The sequence below is a fragment of the Oncorhynchus tshawytscha genome, linkage group LG13 (genome assembly GCF_018296145.1).
Source record: "Oncorhynchus tshawytscha isolate Ot180627B linkage group LG13, Otsh_v2.0, whole genome shotgun sequence".
Classification (NCBI taxonomy): Eukaryota; Metazoa; Chordata; class Actinopteri; order Salmoniformes; family Salmonidae; genus Oncorhynchus; species Oncorhynchus tshawytscha.
The window spans coordinates 19,559,336-19,577,980 of NC_056441.1; positions in this window are offsets into that span (position 1 = coordinate 19,559,336).

Here is an 18,645-nt window from a genome sequence, read left to right on the forward strand (position 1 = left end):
GGGGGGCGCCCCCAGAAAGTGATGGTAGGCAGCTGACCCTTAACACCGGGCCCCTCAGGGGTGCATGCTTAGTTCCCTCCTGTACTCCATATTCACCTCCAACTGTGTGGCAGCGCATGACTGCCACACATGGCCATCATTAAGTTTGCAGACGACACAACGGCGGTAAGCCTGATTACCAATGATGATGAGACAGCCTACAGGGAGCAGGTCAGAGACTGTGGTGCCAGGATAACAACCTCTCTCTCAACGTCAGTAAAACAAAGAAGCTGATCATGGACTGCAGGAAACGGAGGGCCAAGCACGACCCCATTCGCATCGATCGGGCTGTAGTGGAGAAGGTCGAGAGCTCCAAGTTCCTCAGTGTCCACATCACTAAGGAACTATCACGGTACAAACACAATCATGAAGAGCGCACGACAATGCCTCTTCCCCATCAGGAGGCTGAAAATATTTGGCACTGGCCCTCAGTTCTTCAAAAGGTTCTACAGCTGCACCTTTGAGAGCATCTTGACTGGCTCCATCAGAGCATAAGGCGCTACAGTACAACACTGGGCCTGAGTTCCCTGCCATCCAGGATCTCTATACCAAGCAGTGTGAGAGGAAGGCCCTAAAAAGTGCCAATGACTCCAGCCACCCAAGTCATAGACTGTTCCCTCTGCTACCAAAGGGTTTGTCGACAGCTTCGACCCCCAAGCAATAAGACTGCTGAAAAGTTAAGTAAATGGCTACCCATACTATTAGCATCGACCCCCTTTTTTTTGGCACTGACTATGCACACTAACATTGACACCATTACATTTTCTTAAAATTATCAGACATTCTTGTCCATAACATCTTACAGTAGCAATTAGGGTTACGAGGCTTGCTCAAGGGCACATCAACAGTTTTTTCATTTAGTAATCTCAGAGATCCAAACCAGCAACCTTTCAGTTACCAGTCCAACACTCTCAACTGCTAGGCTATGCAGCTGCTATTATGTTTTTTGTCTATCCTGATTGCCTAGTCGCTTTTACGCCTACCCACTTGTACAGCTGCAAACTGACTCGGTACCGGTGCTCCTGGTACAGTATAAAATCTCATTATTGTTATTTAATTGTGTTACTATTTCCTTTTTTAATTTAGCTATTAAAAAAATACTCTGCATTGTTGGTAAAGGGTTTGTAATAAGCATTTCAAGGTAAAGTCCACACCTGTTTTATTCGGTGCATGTGACAAATAACATTTTTATTTATTTTATTAGAATATAAGCTACAACTCACAGATGCTTAACATCAAACTAAAATAGCATTCAAAGTATGTATCTTACACTGATGCAGAATAGTTCTAATTACTCAATCTCTCTTCCCCTTTGTTTTATTGTCACTTTCCTGTGACAACTCTGCCCAAACACTCCATCTCTCTCCTTCCCTCTCTTCACCCATCTCTCATCCTCCCCTCCAAATACTTTTGAGTCATTGGCTGTTATTGTTCTCTCTCCTCCTTTCTCTTTTCTCTCTCTCTCCCTCATTGATTTCCAAATTAGAGGCTGATTCTCCTGCTGTTGAATAATCATGTCTGCCTGCCTGCAAGCTCATTAACAATTTGTTAAACACATAAAGTAAACCACCCAGATCCAGCACTAATTGTCATGGCAACACAGGTTTTCAATCTAAACAAGCACCATTTCTCTCCAGATGAATTACGACAAATAAACCTCCCAGCTGATCAAGAGTTCTATTTCGGTTTTGTTCGAGTTGTTTGCTGAAAACAGTAACAGTATCTTTATGTATCTAATTCAATAGCTAATTACCATGATTAGGTGAAGCAGGTATGGTAGACAGGGGATAAACCTAGTCAGGTGTGGTACACATGAGAGATACCTAGTCAGGTGTGGTACACAGGGGAGATACCTAGTCAGGTGTGGTACACATGAGAGATACCTAGTCGGGTGTGGTACACAGGGGAGATACCTAGTCAGGTGTGGTAGACAGTGGAGATACCTAGTCAGGTGTGGTAGACAGAGGAGATACCTAGTCGGGTGTGGTAGACAGGGGAGATACCTAGTCAGGTGTGATAGACATGGGAGATACCTAGTCAGGTGTGGTAGACAGTGGAGATACCTAGTCAGGTGTGGTAGATACCTTAATCGACATCCTCAGTGCCCAGGGAGCAGTTGTTGGGTGTAACTGCCTTGCTCAGGGACAGAACAGCAGATTTTTCCACCTTGCCTGCTCAGGGATTCTAACCAGCCATCTTTTGGTTACCGGCCCAATGCTCTTAACCACTAGGCTACCTGCGTCCCTCCTACTTCAGACGGACTGAAGTGGGGGAATGCTGGTGGATCCTTTTCACCCAGAAACCACGTCTTTGATGTGGTTGATACCATTCCATTGATTGCATTCCAGTCAGCAGCCTCCACTGGTGCATGCACACGCTGTAGCTCTCCAGGACCAGAGTTGGTCAAAGAGGTTTTAAAGCGAAACAATTGTTCGGTTCATGAAAATATTAATGAGGTGTCTTAAAAGGCTAATCTTAAAAGCAAAACTGTCCGTAGATCAGCCCTCCCACTTTGATATACGTTTTGAATGCTGGCCATGCTTATCACAACAATCTGAAAAAGCAGTCACATCCTTTAATCAATAAATTAATTGTGTTATCTAAACAGCCATATCTCTTCATCTCTTTACTTATTGTTATTCACAGTGTCTCAAGATCACAATGATAATATATATTGTAATTGCTAGTTGTATCAGTGGATATATATCTTCAAATTAGAACAAAAATAGATTAGTTCAAGGGCATCAATCTTCCTGGTAGCCGTCTGAAATCAATAACACCCTCCTTGATATGATGTCAGTGAACACTGATTTCATATCAATATGTCAGATAATGTGTGACTCCTGCTATAGGTCTTCCACTGAGTTTAACATCAGCAAAGCCTTTCTTAGGAGGCTACACTGAAAATAAAGACTTGTTAGATCAAACCAGAGAGAGACAAACTCCAACAGCCTGCACCACTTGACAGGGGTAAATTGGACTGAAGATGATAGAGAGACAATGAGTCACTTGTCTAAGAGTTTTCAGGGCAGTGAGTTGTGCAACAGAAACAACCTCTTCAGACAGAGACAAAGTCATCAAAGCCATCCACTCTGAAGGGAAATATCAAACTGCTTTGTAATAGGCTGTAGGATGGCATGGATGGCTGGAGCATGGTGCCTGAAAAAATGACAAGTTGATTTTATTTTCTCTTATTCACACAAGCCAAAAGATTAAATAGTGAATATTTACTGAAAGAGAGACCTTGAAGAGAGGAGAGACAGCAACAAAAAAAATAGGGAGCACAGAGCCAGAGCAAAGTCATTTTCTCACTGATCATCCTTGTGTTTAGAATAGCAGAACAAGGATATTACTTCACACGAAGAGATGACATCACTATCAGCTCTGTTCACTAAACGGACAGTGAAACAATATTCTGTCTGAATCTGAATTGTGGATTTGTGTCTCCCGTCATTGTGCCCTGTCCCTCAGAGGTGGCAAAACTGGCAATCATCTCCAAGTTCTATTTTTAAAGAAATTACCAGACGCATATACAGTACAGACAAACACACTGAGGGGCAGATACATAGGTACACATACTGCGTACACACACTCAAGTAGAAGCATGCACACACACACACACACACACACACACACACACACACACACACACACACACACACACACATACACATACACATACACAGCAAAGGAAGGAAAGAGAGGACAAAGTCTAGCTAATGATGGAGGAATAGACATGACATGGTGGTTGAGAGAGGGCAGAACAGACATGACATAGTGGCTGAGAGAGGGCAGAACAGACATTACATAGTGGTTTAGAGAAGACAGAACAGACATGACATAGTGGTTGAGAGAGGGTAGAACAGACATGACATAGTAGTTGAGAGAGGGTAGAACAGACATGACATAGTGATTGCGAAAGGGCAGAACATACATGGTTGAACATACACAGTGGTTGGGAGAAAGAGAGATGGGAGTCTTAGAAGGAGAGGTCATCCCAGGTCACAATCACCACTTGAGGTTTAGTGAGACAGTTAGAGACAGTTAGAGAGAGAGAGAGGCTCAGAACTTGAATCTGGGTGAAAACAAAGACATTCCATTGTATTCTAAACTGTCTTACTAAATGAAACAATTCCACATAATCAACAGTATTATACTCCATTGCCTGGCTCCTCTAGTCATGTTGTCATTCTGACAGAAATGTGAAAAACATGTGCATTGGCTACACAGTGTGTGAAGTTGAATTATACTTCTGTGTGTTTGCATACGTGAATGCATGAGTGTGTGCGTCATGCCTATCAATGTGTATGCATGTACTGTTTGTAAGTTGTGCCGGATTCATAGTGCAATTAGGTACCACGTCCTCTTTTAATGGCTTGGCTGATTCCTCAAATCACAAAATCACAGGCACACATGCATGCACGCACGCACCACGCACGCACGCACACACACACACACACACACACACACACACACACACACACACACACACACACACACACACACACACACACACACACGCACACACACACACGCACACATACACACGCACACACACACAAATAACACACACACACACAATTAAATGATAACATACACAGACAGACAAACACAGACAGACAAACACAGACAGACAGACTCACTAACACGTGGGATCCTATTTGTCATGCACAGCGCGGTTCCAAAACGTCAACAAAAGTGGAAAAGCGGGGAGTGGAATGTCGTTCCAGTGTTGTGGGGTATAAATGTCCACATGGAGACAGAAGACACAGAGCTGTATAATGCTCCCTCAATGATATGCATTTATAAGCACTGCATCACAGCCACTTCCCTGCTCTCCACTGAGTAAGAGAAATAACAGCTACTGCATTCCTCACACTGGGAAATCAAAATTAATTTTCTATAATAATAAGTCATATTTAGACCAAATGAGTCATGGAGAGAGGCAGAACGTGTGGCATTCTATCTAGGCTTTTCTGTAGAAACAAATCAAATCAAATTGTATTGGTCACATATACATGGTTAGCAGATGTTATTGCGAATGCTTCTAGATCCGACAGAGCAGCAGTATCTAACAGGTAATATCTAACAGTTCCACAACAAAACCTAATATCTAACAATTCCACAACAAAACCTAATATCTATCAAATTCCACAACAAAACCTAATATCTAACAAATTCCACAACAAAACCTAATGCACACAATCTAGTAAGGAATGGGATAAGAATATATGAGAATAAAATATATGGATGTGACAGAGTGGCTAAGATGCAATAGATAGTAAGGAATAGATAGTGAAGGATACAGTATACAGAATATGCATATGAGATGAGTAATACGAGATATGTTAACATTCTAACAGTGGCATTATTAAAGTGGCTAGTGTTCCATTTTTTAAAGTGGCCACTGCTATCAAGTCTGTACGTAGATAGCCTTCTTTCTGTGCTAGTGGTGGCTGTTTAAAACCTCTTTGGGATAGGGGGCAGCATTTTCGTTTTTGGATAAATAACGTGCCCAATTTCAACTTCCTGCTACTCATGCCAGGAATATATATATACATATATATTAGTGGATTTTGATAGAAAGCACTCTGAAGTTTCTAAAACTGTTTGAATCATGTCTGTGAGTATAACAGAACTTGTGTAGCAGGCAAAACCCCAACGACTAACCATTCAGATGTTTTTTTTTGTTGAGGTCACTGTCAATTCAATGGGATCTCATTGGGGAACTAGATTTCTAAGGCACTTGTTTGCAGTTCCTACCGCTTCCACTGGATGTCACCAGTCTTTGGAAATAGGTTGAGGTTATTCCTTTGTGAAATGAATAAGTACGGCCATCTTGGATCAGGGTAACTTTATGTTTACTGTTTGAGAGTTGCGCAAGACTAAAAAAGTAGCATTAGTTTGTGATCCTTCTGTATTGAAAACAGATAGACCCTTCTTCAAATTGATCGATTATTAACGTTTAAAAATACCTAAAGTTGTATTACAAAAGTAGTTTGAAATGTTTTGGCAGAGTTTCCAGGTAACTTTCAAGATATGTTTTAGTGACGTTACGCAAATTGGAAGCTGTTTTTTTTCTGGATCAAATGCACCAAATAAATGGAAATGTTGGATATATATCGACGGAATTGATCGAACAAAAGGACCATTTGTGATGTTTATGGGACATATTGGAGTGCCAACAAAAGAAGCTTGTCAAAGGTAAGGCATGAATTATATTTTATTTCTGCGTTTTGTGTTGCGCCTGCAGGGTTGAAATATGCTATTCTCTATTTGTTTACTGTTGTGCTATCATCAGATAATAGCTTCTTATGCCTTCACCGAAAAGCCTTTTTGAAATCTGACATGTGGGCTCGATTCACAACAATTGTAGCTTTAATTTGGTATCTTACATGTGTAATTTAATGAAAGTTAGAATTTGGCGCTCTGCATTTTCCCTGGCAATTGGCCAAGTGGAACATTTGCGTCCCGCCTATCCCAGAGAGGTTTTAACAATCTGATGGCATTGAGATAGAAGCTGTTTTTCAATCTCTCTGTCCCAGCTCTGATGCACCTGTACTGACCTCGCCTTCTGGATGGAAGCGGGGTGAACAGGTAGTGGCTCGGGTGGTTATTGTCCTTTATGATCTTTTTGCCTTCTGTGACATCGGGTGTTGTAGGTGTTGGCAAGCCACATTCTTTCAGCCTCCTGAAGTTGAAGAGGCGCTGTTGCAGGCACCCACTCACACACAGGCACCCACTCACACACACGCAATGAAATGATACATACACAAACACACAAACACAGACAGACAAACTAACATGTGAGATCCTATTTGTCATGCACAGCATGGTTCCAAAACGTCAACAAAAGTAGGAAAGTGGGGAGTGGAATGTCGTCCCAGTGTTGTAGGGATTAAAATGTTACTCACAAGTCCACATGGAGACAGAAGACACAGAGCTGCATAATGCTCCCTCAATGATATGCATTTATAAGCACTGCATCACAGCCACTTCCCTGCTCTCCACTGAACAAGAGAAATAACAGCTACTGCATTCCTCACACTGGGAAATCAAAATGTATTTTCTATAATAATAAGTCATATTTAGACCAAATGAGTCATGGAGAGAGGCAGAACGTGTGGCATTCTATCTAGGCTTTTCTGTAGAGGAAGTATTTCAATAAAAATGAGTTACGTAGAAAGATGCAGCATTTTTCTGCACTATAAGCAGGAGAGGTTTGTTTTTATTATGGGTAGCAATGAATCAAAAAGTGAGTTACAGAGACAGCCGAAAGTTTGTTAGAGAAGAAACATTCTCTCTAGCCATGTAATCACTGATTTAACTTTTTTGGGCAGAGAACAAACTGCAAACTCTATAGACCTCAAGGACTAGGGATCTGTGATATTGGATAATTCCTTGTGTGATATATAATGCATTGTCAGACTAAGCACACACACATGCATTCTCTCTCTCTCTCTCTCTCTCTCTCTCTCTCTCTCACACACACACACACACATGCACGCACACACACACACGCACACACACACACACTTCAAGGCCTAGCTGATTCAATTGGCTCATCAGCGAAATGGGGACCTCTGCTATCTCCATCAATTCAATTTCCATCCTGCTTTGAGCCTAGCCTTGACTATTAAACCTAGTTAAATTGCTGAAAGGGCCTTTGTTAGGAAATTGATTTCACTGATGCCCAAGGAGGCCGCGTTCAATGACATACATATCTACTTCTACAAATCCAAAAACTGTTGAATTTAGCTTTAGAAAGATATGATCTTGAACCCTGGAACGAGGAAATTAATTTAGGCTAGTACGTGAATGGAAGTCTCGTAAGTGAAAGGACCACAAAATAATTCAGTTCATATTGAGTTCAATATTGAGTTTCTCCTTTTTACTTGTAGATACCCTGTAATTACTTTGGTAACCAGAATGTAATTGTCCAGATGGTCATGGTAATTGCAGATATTAAACTTGCAATGATAATTGCAATGTAATAAAGACAACTGTAGAAACTTAGTTTGATTCTGGTGTAGTTGATTGCATGTAATATCAGCATGGAGTTGATATTGTATGCAATGTCATTTTTTTATAACTGAGCTACAGATATGTAACCATTATATTGCATTCTAGGGCAGTCAAACTACTTTTTTTATCGAGTTAATCGGAGGATTTGCTGTGATTATTCAGAATTATTTGCAAAATCAGAAATTCTGATATTTTACCCAAGAAGCATTACAAGAATATTGACGTCTTGATTTTTTCTAAGTAATAGTTAGAAAAATCCGGTATATTGATATTGCACACATTATTTTACCCCGATATCGACTAGTTTTAACATTGCATTGTTGTTTTTATCTGTATGGATTATGTAATTGTGATGTTTTCAGTGTATTTTGAAAAAATGAAGTCTTTGAACAGTCATCAACTGAACCACTTGAGAAATACTAGGCTTTGTGATGGTTGACTGGTTTAATATTTGATCAAGGATGTATAAATGCACACACAGTAGAACATCAACACACACACACACATAACTGCACAGCCACACACACACACACACACACACACACACACACACACACACACACACACACACACACACACACACACACACACACACACACACACACACACACACACACACACACACACACACACACACACACACACACACACACACACACACACACACACACACACACACACACACAATACACAAATAATAATATAAAAAAGGCTCGACATGCACATAGACATACTTAGAACATAACACAAGTCAATGTCAACCAAGTATAGTTACATGAAAACAAAGTCACACAAACTGTTATTTTCCCTGCAATTGTGACGGTTCTGTAACCACAGATTCTGGGTGGGAGAAGGGAAGCAAGTACAGGGTGAGGATAATATATAATATATCTATTTAATAATAAATAGACTTGAAACTAAACAACAAAATCTGGACATGAGAAACAAAACAGCATCAATGCAGACACGGGAATGAAACTGAGGAAGTGACAGATATAAGGGAGGCAATCAATGACGTGATGGATTCTAGATGAGTCTGATGAAGAGCTGGTGCGCGTAACTATGGTGACAGGTATGCGTAATGATGAGTAGCCTGGTGGCCTTGAGCGCCAGAGAGGGGGAGCGGGAGCAAACGTGACAGTAATGGGAGAAGCTAAATTAACAGGAGCAGCAGGAGGTGTGTCCTCCTGTCAAAACAAGAGGAGGGGTGAAGGATGGATAATAAATGGATGATAGGGTGGTTGATAGGGTGGATGATAGAGTGGATGATAGAATGGATGATAGGATAGATGATATGATGGATGACAGGGTGGATGATAGGATGGATGATAGGATAGATGATAAGATATATGATAGAGTGGATGATAGGGTGGAGGATAGGATATATGATATGATGGATGATAGGGTGGATGATAGGCTGAATGATAGGATAGATGATAGGGTGGATGATAGGGTGGACGATAGGATATATGATAAGATGTATGATATGATAGATAATAGGGTGGATGATAGGGTGGATGATAGGATAGATGATAGGATATATGATATGATGGATGATAGGGTGGATGATAGGCTGAATGATAGGATAGATGATAGGGTGGATGATAGGGTAGATGACAGGATAGATGATAGGATATATGATATGATGGTTGATAGGGTGGATGATAGGGTGGATGATAGGGTAGATGACAGGATAGATGATAGGATATATGATATGATGGTTGATAGGGTGGATGATAGGGTAGATGACAGGATAGATGATAGGATATATGATATGATGGTTGATAGGGTGGATGATAGGGTGGATGATAGGGTAGATGACAGGATAGATGATAGGGTGGAATATAGGATGGATGATGATCAGTTTCTCTTCTGCATTTATTTTCACAGCTTCACCTTCAGACGAACAATGCTGCTGATCTGTTGTTTTCAATTCATCAAATTTCTGCTTTTTCACATCATATTTCTTTGTCCATTTGTCTGTTGTTCTTTGCGGGTCTGCTCCAATTGTTAATGGGGCTCACCATAGTCTGTAACACAGTGACAGACTCATACATGCAAGTATTAAACAGACACAGAAACAGACAGGGAAAAAAGACAGAGAAACAGACACAGCCAGTAGAGTTTATGCCATATGTTGTGCATGCACCACTATGCAGCCTAACAAACCAAAGTGAATAAATGTGTTTGCTTAGAGAAAATGTATAGACACCACCTAAGGTCAGTGAGGGAGCTGTGGAGAGAAAGGAAGAGAGGACAAGAGGAGTGGGTAAATGGGCATATCAATCGCAAGGACAATCCTCTCCATGGCTGTCAACTCAGGTTTAGGAATTTCCTTGAGAGAGAAAAGAGAGGGGGGAGAAAGGCAGACAGAGAGATAGAGAAAAAAACAGAGAGAGAGAGAGAGAAAACGGGAGAGAGAGAGAAAGAGGGGGAGAGAGAGATACTGGCAGGTAATTTAAGGTCTTGAGTAAACCCTCCTATTATTTCTCTTCTCTGGTTTCTCTTCTGTTCTTCATCTCTGCTTGCATATCAAACCCACTCAAGGGAATCCTGTCTGAATTGAATCCCTTGTTAGGACTCAAGAGCCTGTGTGTGTGTGTGTGTGTGTGTGTGTGTGTGTGTGTGTGTGTGTGTGTGTGTGTGTGTGTGTGTGTGTGTGTGTGTGTGTGTGTGTGTGTGTGTTGCCGATGGCTCCTTTGGACCCCTATTACACTCAGCATGTGGCAAGCTGTCAAGTTTATTTTTCTCTTTTGGGTGCAACCTACCTCCTGTGCTCCCTCTCTGTCTCTCTCCCTGTCCCTCCGCCTCTTCTCCCCTCACCTGAAAGCTAGCTACTTGGCAGCCCAAAATATCCACAGCAAAAGAGCCCCCCGTAAGAATGCAGTCTCACACCCACACAAAGATGAAGCAATTCAGGACTATCACTCTTTGTTGTACTCAGCTAACATTACACACATACGAAGGTATTTGTGAGTAGAAATCAAACTGGATGGTCTTAGAGGATAGATGGGAGGGATTGAGGGTATGGGATTAAAAGCAAACAAAAGGTAACTAATGTAAATGATACTGTGTCCCTAAAATATGTATATGCTGGAAGTAGAAGCCTAAGTGTGTCACAGATCCCTCTGGAACTTTCATTATGCACACCTGGTCCCTATTCCCAGTGATTAGTAATTGTATAAGTATGCCCTTGGTTTACCATTGTCCTTCTGATTATTGTTACAATGTCCGTTGGTCATGTGAGTACCTGTGCTATGAGTTTTGGGCGGGCTGTTGTGCCATTGTGGATTGCGCAGATGATTATGGGTCTCGTCCCGTGTGATAATGATTGTGCGCTAGTTTAATTTTTTTGAGGTACTCCTCGCTCTTTTGTTTGGGTTTCAACCCTGTGTGTAGTATACGTGTTTGCTTGGTCTTCGTCCCCGTGCCCTTATGGCACGTCGTAATTTGCCGACGTGAGAAAGTGTTGTTGTCCATTAGTTTACTTTTTTAAGATATATACAGTGGGGAGAACAAGTATTTGATACACTGCCGATTTTGCAGGTTTTCCTACTTACAAAGCATGTAGAGGTCTGTAATTTGTATCATAGGTATACTTCAACTGTGAGAGACGGAATCTAAAACAAAAATCCAGAAAATCACATTGTATGATTTTTAAGTAATTCATTTGCATTTTATTGCACGACATAAGTATTTGATACATCAGAAAAGTAGAACTTAATATTTGGTACAGGTATCCTTTGTTTACAATTACAGAGATCATACGTTTCCTGTAGTTCTTGACCAGGTTCGCACACACAGCAGCAGGGATTTTGGCCCACTTCTCCATACAGACCTTCTCCAGATCCTTCAGGTTTTGGGGCTGTCGCTGGGCAATACGGGAACATATATATATATATATATATATATATATGGGAACATATATATGGGTTATTGGAAATGACACAGAAAATGACTTGATGGAAGCTACAATCTATCTGCAATATTAATGCTGATCTACCCCCCAAAAAAAAAAAAAGGCATTTGTGAGTAGTTCATCCCCTTCTGTGTCTTATTGTGCAAAGTGTTGTGTATTGTTTGGCTCCACAGGGAACCTTCTATTCAGTGCTCAGGTTTATTCAGGCTGCTGAAGTTTAGGCAGACTGCTGGGGTGGTTCAGGGGAATAACACACTCCGATGAGTCTCATATGAAAGAATGCTTGACTGGGTATTGTCTCTGTGGGGCGTGTGTTTGTGTGTGTGGGGGGGGGTGAACCTTTAGCGTGGCAATTTCAAGCCTTTGTTGTTATTGGTTGGGGCCTAATAGTGATGTTATGTGCCGCAGTTTGCTTCATAGAAGAACATGAATAAACAGAATGAAATCCAATAATGTAATTCCTAGCTGCTAATTAAGCTTAATGATCTTATCAATGCTGTTTTGTCTGAGATTATTTGCTTATTGCTGTCATGACGTTGCCCTCTTTGGGTATAGCAAGCCCCATCCCCCTCTCCCTGCCTCCCTCTGCTTCCTTCAACTAGGCTTCTCTGGTCAGAGAGAGGTTGTAAATTCCTGAGGAGAAGACCCCACCACATGGCCACACAGTATAAGAGGCAGAGTACATTTTCATTGAGAACAAAGGAATTTCTTCCACCTCACAGTACTTGAGGTACGAACCAATTTCATGTTCCGGAGAAAGTATAAAAGGTTGGTGAAGAATCCAGCTACGAACTGGTTCGTTTGTTACAACTTGGTGAAGCTCATGGGAGACGGTGTGGCCACATTACCATAATGCTGTTTATATAATAGCCTCAGATATGAGGTTTACATCTAATTGTTGTATAAGATGAATGAGGGAGGATGATACTGTTTGTAAAATTGTGTAATATGATTTTGGACTGTTTAATGAAGGAAAATCCAATTCCCTTTTGAGTTGAACTAAATCAGAGGACCGCCCATGAGCCCAGTTAGGGTCAGGCATCCTGGGACAGCCCTTTTCTGCAATTCCGAATATGTTCCTAGGCCATCATTGAAAATAAGAATTTGTTCTTAACTGACTTGCCTAGTTAAATAAAGGTACAATTAAATAGTATTTTTATTTTTTATTAATTACTAGTCTGCAGCTAGGAATTCGGTATCATTGAATGCAAAGAACGACAACCGCCGAAACATCAATTCTATCAGGAATGTCACTCTGAACCACCCACTCTAACCACAACAGAGAGAGAGAGAGTGAGAGAGACGGACAATTGCACAAAATAAACTTTTCAACATTGATCAAGACGACACACTGAGCGTAAATATATATATTGATTGCAATTGTTCCCGAATGAGTGAGCGTTCATGTGCAAAGGACTAGCATTTCAATTGTTATAATTATCAACTCTGTAGTGACTTTTCAGCTGACTCCCCCTTTTGTCCACCAAGCCGCGATGGCGGTTTAGCCCACTAGGGCACATTCCCTTATCATTTCTTGTAACCATATTGACTTTGTTAGTTTGTTTATGCATTTCTGTGAATTACTTAGTTAGTAATAAATAAATGATTTAAGACAATTGATGTATGGATGACTCATAGTGAAGGCTGGGTTCGTGCAGATAACCAACAATTTACAATGTTTGGAATGTGAGGTAAAGTAAATAATTCATTAATCAGAAGACTATTGATCAGATATGAAAATATCTGAAAGGTTATATTAGTAAATTATAACCTTTGTCACGACTTCTCCCGAAGTCGTTGCCTCTCCTTGTTCGGGCTGATGCTCGGCGGTCGACGTCACCGGTCTTCTAGTCATCATTGATCCATTTTTCATTTTCCATTGGTTTTGTCTTGTTTTCCCACACACCTGGTTTCAATCCCATCCATCACCTGCTGTGTATTTAACCCTCTGTTTCCCCTCATGTCTTTGTCAGAGATTGTTTTATGTCAGTGTTTGTATAGGTGTTTGTATAGGTGTTTGTATAGGTGTTTGTATAGGTGTTTGTATAGGTGTTTGTTTGGTTGGTTGTATAGGTGGTTGTATAGGTGCGCGACGGGTCCTCGTACCCATGTTTATTTATGTATGTACATATTAGTGTTTGGAGCATTTATTAAAAGACTCCATTTACACTCCGTTTGACTCTCCTGCGCCTGACTTCCCTGCCACCTATACACACGACTCTGACAACCTTGTAATCTGAATATTTTCCTTGGTGCCCCGACTTCCTAGTTAATTACAGTTACATGATTAATCAGTTTGATCGCGTAATACTAATTACAGAGAATCTTTGATAAAACTAAGTCTTCAATTTAATGATAGTAAAGACACGACATTGCATTGCAAGTCTTAGAAAACATAATAATACTGAAATAATTAGAGTTATTCCCTTGCTGTGGATAAAAATAAATGTTCAACCTCGTAAATAAGGTTCAATCAATCATCATTAGCGTAACACTTAATTCAGACTCCTTCAATTAAATTCCATCAATGGCTCCTGTCAAAAACATAATGTTGAGGCTATTAATGATCATCCATCAACAATATATATGATTAAAGGGTGTTTTAACTATAAAACACCTCTGATTTAATATTTCTAAGACCATGACTGTGTCCTAAATAGTACCTTTTTTCCATATGTAGTGTACTACTGTAGACCTATTCCCTGTAGGCCCTGGTGAAAAGTAGTCTACTACATAGGTGGTAGGGTGCTATTTGGGACGTGGTAAGTATACAGAATAGTACTCACAAGCATTGCACTGATGATGTGCCCAGGTACGCATTCTAAAATATTTTTATGTTTGAATATTTAAATAAATCCAGCAGCTGGTCTTTATAGCTACACCTGTGTCCTACGTTTACTCAAACCAAAAAAGTTTAAGCAACACTTTTTTATTAGCATTTGTGAAATAACTTAATGCGACTTGTTGCAGCAATGGAATACATGCTGATGTCATATGGGTGAATAAAGTGGGTATACCATTTTTTTGTATGAATTAGAACGTGTCACACTTGTTCTTGGACTCACCCCTTTTCCTTCATGAATGTGATCCTGTTTCATAGTTAGGTTGCACTGTGATTATCTGAATAGGTGCACCTGCCTCTCATGGTGGTTCTTTGAGAAAGAGGAGCGAACCATTCGGGAGACGCTCCAGACCCAGCTCCATGCTCCCAGCGGCCACCATCAGTTAGCTACCAAGCCAACAGAAGCAGCACAGATGAGAAGTAGACAAATAGAGACAGATGGAAAGAAGAAGATGGAAAGAAGAAGATGGAAAGAAGAGGACGGAAAGAAGCAGAAGGAAGAAGCAGACGGACAGAAGCAGACGGAAAGAAGCAGACGGAAAGAAGCAGACGGAAAGAAGCAGACGGAAAGAAGCAGACGGAAAGAAGCGGACGGAAAGAAGCAGAAGGAAGAAGCAGACGGAAAGAAGCAGACGGAAAAAGCAGACGGAGAGAAGCAGATGAGTGCCAAAGTGTCCTCCACAAGGAGCAACACCACACTCACAGGAAGTTCAAAAGCTTCAGTCGGCATCCGGGCAACTGGTGAGCTTGTCCCAAATGTTGCTGTGTGTGGTGGAAGAGTGGAGGCCAACGTAAAGTTAAGTGAAGATTTTTACTTGTATTGCGTTGGTGGTAGTGTGTTTGTGTGTGTGTGTGTGTGTGTGTGTGTGTGTGTGTGTGTGTGTGTGTGTGTGTGTGTGTGTGTGTGTGTGTGTGTGTGTGTGTGTGTGTGTGTGTGTGTGTGTGTGTGTGTTGTTGATAGTGATTGAGCACTGTGAGAGAGAGTGGGATTTAGTTTGTTTTGAAATATTTCTTAAAATATTTGGCACCTTTTTGATTTGAGTTGGTTAAGTCCTTGAGCCGGTTGAATTGCTGTTATTCATTGATTCAGACATCATACTGTCACTGGTTCTATCTGTCTTGCAGTTCTTATGTGGATGTTAGGGGTGGCCTTGACACGACTACTAGAACCATTCCTTGAGTGCACTACAACTGAACATCTGCTCTACAGGCCTGCGTTGCAGTTGGAGTGTTAAAATGGACTTGACCGGTATAGTATTTTCAATATTGTTGTATTTCATTATTCATTTTTTTCCCCTTTCAACAAGTTATTTTGACTCTTTGCCTGCTTTAAAAAATAAACTTTCTATCATTAATCTCCTAAAGTTATTCCAGTCTCCGACTCCTCTCTGACTGAACCTTTTTTAATGCTGTTCATCAAATGTGCTTACCTACTAGAAGCTTGACAAGGGACAAATGATACAAAAAGAGGAAGGAGATGTGGGCAGGGAAACAAGAGCAGAAGAGAGGAGGGAGTACCCACACAAGCGGATCAAACACACAACCACACCACTACACACACGTCTTGGAGTGGCACTTGACATTCCCGCTGCTTAGAGACCTGGATATATCTGAGCCAAAGTCTTTGTTTACCCTGGTGAAGAGCTGTTTTAAACACCACCACTTGACCTTACACTCCCACTCTGCTCTGTCACCACAGGCTAAATGTCAAGCCCACATTAACTCCTGACACAGGACGGCTACACAGGTCCTCAGAAAGCTTGAATACTGGACATGCATGCACCATCGCGCACAAACAAGAATGCATACACACACACTCACACACACGGTTAGGCATGTACATGTATACAGACAGTACAAAAGTACAACGTACATAGACATATACAGACTTGTTCATGCATGCTTTCTAAGACTCTCCTTTCTTCACTTCTCTATTAGCATTGTGTGGATGTCAGTTCCTCCCGTTACCTTCCTTTGCTACCATAATGCAACTCTCTCTCTCACACACACACACCATATCTTTACCTTACTTTGATACCATAATGCAACTCTCTCTCACACACACACACCCAATCTCTTTACCTTCCTTTGCTACCATAATGCAACTCTCTCTCACACACACACACCATATCTTTACCTTACTTTGATACCATAATGCAACTCTCTCTCACACACACACACCCAATCTCTTTACCTTCCTTTGCTACCATAATGCAACTCTCTCTCTCACTCACTCACACACACACACACACACACACACACACACACCATAACTTTACCTTCCTTTGCTACCATAATGCAACTCTCTCTCACACACACACACCCCATCTCTTTACCTTCCTTTGCTACCATAATGCAACTCTCTCTCTCACACACATCTCCCCATCTCTTTACCTTCCTTTGCTATCATAATGCAACTCTCTCTCACACATCCCCCATCGCTTTACCTTCCTTTGCTACCATAATGCATCTCTCTCTCTCACACACACACACACACCATCTCTTTACCTTCCTTTGCTATCATAATGCAACTCTCTCTCTCTCTCTCTCTCTCTCTCACACACACACCCCATCTCTTTACCTTCCTTTACTATCATAATGCAACTCTCTCTCTCTCACACCCCATCTCTTTACCTTCCTTTGCTATCATAATGCAACACTCTCTCTCTCTCACACCCCATCTCTTTACCTTCCTTTGCTATCATAATGCAACTCTCTCTCTCTCTCACATACCATCTCTTTACAGTCCTTTGCTATCATAGTGCAACACTCCTTCTCTCTACACATACCATCTCTTTACCTTCCTTTGCTATCATAGTGCAACACTCCTTCTCTCTCTCACACCATCTCTTTACCTTCCTTTGCTATCATAGTGCAACACTCCTTCTCTCTCTCACACCATCTCTTTACCTTCCTTTGCTATCATAGTGCAACACTCCTTCTCTCTCTCACACCATCTCTTTACCTTCCTTTGCTATCATAGTGCAACACTCTCTCTCTCTCACATACCATCTCTTTACAGTCCTTTGCTATCATAGTGCAACACTCCTTCTCTCTACACATACCATCTCTTTACCTTCCTTTGCTATCATAATGCACCACTCTCAGACACACATTCATGCACACTCACACACCTGGTCTCACCTGTCATGGACCAGCCACCTGTCATATGGTTATGCCCAGGGAACCAACGAACACACACACACATACATACACACACACACACCATCCCTCACACATGGCACCTCATATGTCACCAGCGTGACGGCAATGGTAGAGGAGGATGGTGGGGAGGAGGAGAGGCATGTAAGGAAAGGATTGGGTGATAGAGAATAGAGGATTGCTGAAGCATACTAACCCAATTTTATTAGCAGTTGATAAATAGAGGTCTGGAAGGTAAATCACTAGTGGGGAAGTAAATGAAATAAGGAGAGAAAGACATGGAGGGGAAGGAAGGAGAGAGGGAGGGCAGGGGAGGAGGTATGGGAGTTTTTAAACAACCTTAGCTGATTCAAACAATGTCAGTCTGGTTGTATGGGGATACAAATAAAAACCTGCTCCAACTGCAAAAAAAACAGTCCTAAATCATACCAGTTTAGGTACTGACCTATTTAGGTGCCTTAGACATACAGTGCCTTGTTCATGTGTTGCTTATTATTATTATATCATTTGTGTGAGTGAACAGGAGTGTGACAGTAAATTCACTGTTGAATAAGTCAAATTCGTATTTTTCTCTGGATCTGTGTCTGTCAATTTCTCCCACTATTCTAGACTAGAATGTATCTCTCTCTCTAGACTAGAATGTACCTCTCTCTCTTTC